The sequence below is a fragment of the Austrofundulus limnaeus genome, unplaced genomic scaffold (assembly GCF_001266775.1).
Source record: "Austrofundulus limnaeus strain Quisiro unplaced genomic scaffold, Austrofundulus_limnaeus-1.0 Scaffold176, whole genome shotgun sequence".
Taxonomy (NCBI): domain Eukaryota; kingdom Metazoa; phylum Chordata; class Actinopteri; order Cyprinodontiformes; family Rivulidae; genus Austrofundulus; species Austrofundulus limnaeus.
The window spans coordinates 219,151-222,866 of NW_013952578.1; the positions used below are offsets into that span (position 1 = coordinate 219,151).

General features: G+C 40.1%; 1 long non-coding RNA gene across 1 annotated transcript in view; it reads left to right on the forward strand.

Moving 5' to 3' along the window:
* The window catches only part of LOC106524112 (uncharacterized), a 53,738-nt gene that overhangs the window by 6,385 nt on the left and 43,637 nt on the right, over positions 1–3,716 (forward strand). The window lies entirely within an intron of this gene.

A 3,716-nucleotide genomic window follows, 5' to 3' on the forward strand; every position in this document is an offset into this window, starting at 1 on the left:
CTACTCCATAGAAAATGGCAGATGCTACCACCATGTCATATAATGTCTTTAACAGAGTCCTTCAGACACAGAAGGACCTCAGCCTCCTCAGCAGGTGGAGTCGACTCTGGCCCTTCTTATACAGGATGTCTGTGTTTGTAGTCCAGTCCAGCTTGTTGTTGAGGTGAACACCCAGGTACTTGTAAGAGTCCACTGTCACTATGTCTTTTCCCTGGATGTTCACCGGTGCTGTCGGGTGTGGCTTCCTCCTGATGTCTATGACCATCTCCTTCGTCTTGCTAGCATTGATTTGGAGAGCGTTGGTTTCACACCAGACAACAAAGTATATAGCTTTATATAGTAAATAGCTTGTATCTTTCTTTATTTCTCTCTCACCACTGCTGCTCTGATTCTGAAGCCTCTCTCCCCCCCTTAAAGCCGGGTTCCCACCAAACGTGTTTTGAGCAGCCAAAGCAGCCAGTTTACATGCAAAGTCTATGGTGGACGCGCATCTAGGAGCAGCCTGGAGTGGTGAAACCYAACAAATCGCCTCTAAATCCTCTGGTGAATTAATTCTCTGCTGTGCGCAARGTTCGCTTGCTCTTTAGTAAATAAAACAAAGCCATTTTCTCTTCTTGACTGTTTTTTTCTACTGAGACCTGAGACGTTAGTTGAGACTCYGTGCTACATAAATAAACTTTTGAATTAACCTTTTGAATCACAAATTAACAAACTGTTGCTCAAATTACACAAATTAAAATTATAAAAAAATCAAACTTCAGCAACTGAAGCCAGTTGTATTTTGCTGTAGCTTTTACTYAGTGGTAATGGTTAATTTTTTCATCCATCGCGTTGTGTTTAACCAATGCTGTTTTTGTTTTGTATCCATATATGACAGGGCTGTCCAAACATTTTGTCACATGGGCCAAAATCATAAAGTCAGAAGTACCTGAGGGCCAAAAATYTTTTTCCTTTACCTGCTCAACAATAAACTAAGCACTGAATACTTTAATTAAACAAATAAAGTAGTCCGATTTATTGCTGGAAATTGTTGTGTAAATTGATCTAGATCCAGAACTTTAAGAGTGTTTTGCAGGATTCCCTTACTGAAATAAATTTTGCAATTTTCTAGGTTTCAACTGGAAAAAAATAACCCAATTTAGTCAATTCTGATCAATAAAATCAGAATTTATGTCCCTGTTTTGTTGAAAATGCTTGCTGTATTCAGYCAAATTTATTCTATAATTTAAAGCAGATTGGAGGGCAGCAAAATCACCTTCTGAGCAGAAGTCACCAGATAGATGTGGAAAAAGCTAAGAGTCTGGTTATTTAAAGACAAATAATTGGTATTGTTGCAAAAAATTTTTATTGTGAGATTTTACTTTGTGATGAATTTGCCCTAATAATAAATAGAAAGTCTCCCTCTACATCAAACAGCTGTGCCAGGAGGACAAATTTGTAAACAAATTAGTATAATTCTTGAACTGAAGTCAGGGGCCACACAAAATCAGTTCAGGGGCCACAAATAGCCCCRGGGCCACACTTTGGACATGCCAGATATATGAAGTCTGTTTATTGTTTTCTTATTAAAACTTGTACTACACTCTGCATTGAATCTGTATTTTAGTTGCCATCTTGACAAGAAGCGATGCTGTATTTTAATAAAATCTAAGAAGATAAAAAAGATGAAGAATTAAATAATAAACAACAAAACTGACTGAATCTTCTCTGGAATTAAAATGCATTAAATTGATTTCATGTTGATTTTGAATTATAGTGTTGCAGTAAAGATGTGGTCTGGTTTTAATGATTTATTGTGCAGCATTTGTTCACACTGGCATTAACTCTTCAACAGTTCATTATCTACCTCTTCCCCGTCTATTTTTCTGGGTGCCGTAGAGTTTCACTTTGTTTGCATTTCCAAGTGGAGTGGGCTTCGTTCAGACAGCTGAGGTCAGGGCCAAGAGCTCCTGTCTTCATCGTCCCAGCTCTGCGCCTGCTGATAAAAGGAGAGCCTGTTTGTGAGCTGTCTGAGCTTTTTGTGTTTGCAGAGTCGCAACTTTGCAAGAGGTCGAGGTGGGGGAGTTCACTGCAACCAGCCAGGGTTTGTATGCAGACGGCGTCGCGTATCACCACCCCATCGGTCCACTCTGTGTCCTCTCACCTGCCTGCTGCAGTGAACCATCGAGCGATCGACTGAAGTGTGTTGATGGGGCTGCACCTGTCGGCTCTGAGTCCGTCGAAAACTCTGCCGGTGTCTTCTTTTATACCTTTGGAATCAGATTCATGTATGGATGTGATTCGTTTACAGGAGTTAAACAGAGGAGAGTTAAGGAGATCTGTGGGTTTCACATACGTGTGTGAAGTTGTCTTAGTTGTGATTGAAACAGAGGTGGCTTGGTGTCAAACAGGATGTCTGCAGATGCCTGTCCAGCTGAGAGCTGCGAGGTCCCCCCTTTTGACAAAGTATCCATTCAGAGTCAATGAGCTGGGTCAGAGCCTGCACGTCGGGCTGCAGCTCGGCCGAGCACCGGGGCGGTCCAAGAGGTCAGCCTCATTCACACGGCGCTGTCATGCAAATGAACCCACCCACCCTTAAACAACTCTTGAAATTTTTATGTCTGCTCTTTGGCCTTTTCCCCCTTATTTTCCTTTTTTTTCCCCACTTTCCTCCCTCCATCTCTGCTTCTCCTCCTCCTTGAAGCTCCCTCTTTCTCGTATTCACGAGGTCGTTGACGAGACATTCAAAGCTTTTTAAATTGGTGAGCTTAATTGTTCCTGCACTGAAGGAGGGGAGGGGAGGGGGAAGAGAGAGAGAGAGAGAAGTGGGTCTAAATATACTTCACTCTGAAAGTAGTTAGATCATGTTCTTTTCATGGTCCGATTAGAATCAAATCGATCCCCCCGCCCCTCCTGACACTCCACGGTTTGAAGAGGAGTGGCCAAACAAAGATTTCTGGGCCCAGACAGGAATAATGAACCTGAACCTGAATACTAAACACACTCTTCAAAGTGTCACTCTGCAGCGTGACAACACTCTGCAGAGTACATTTATTTTTGTTGTGAGTGAGAACGGTTTGTGTGGAGTAAGACGACTTATCTCCACAGTGACGACACTGTTGGACCGTCTCTGAACACAACCTGAGAACACACAGCCTCAGTTGAAAAATGAGGAAGTTTTACAAACGTCTGACTGCTTCATTAAAAATGATTTTGTTTTAATGAAACATTTCTAAATGTGAGATTTAAGAAAAAAGAACAGCTGAAAGTTTCAGAGGACTGACGGTTCAATTGAGTCCAGTGATAAAAAGATGAATACAAAGAACAAAGAGTTGTTCAGTTTGGTTTCTTTTAATTCTGGACTCACAGCTCTGTACATTTTTTCTCTCAAATATTTATTTATTTATTTATTTATTTATTTATTTGTTTGTTTTTTTACATTAGTAGGAACAGTAGTGATTGCATTTATTTGATTATTATCAGTTTATCATTATTCTTTATTCATTTAGAATTATCCACAAAACATTAGAGTCACAAGAGGCAGAATGAAAGTGTCAGATTTAGCCCCCAAAATTTGTGTAAATCAGATCATGAACAAAGACTATAAAAAAACCAGATGTTAACTTAATATTGCAGCACTGGGCACACAAAGAACTTGTTTTTATATTGTTCACTGCAAAAACTGTCCACCTAACCAAGTTTTAAAACATTATATCAGCCAAAAAGTATTTTTGATC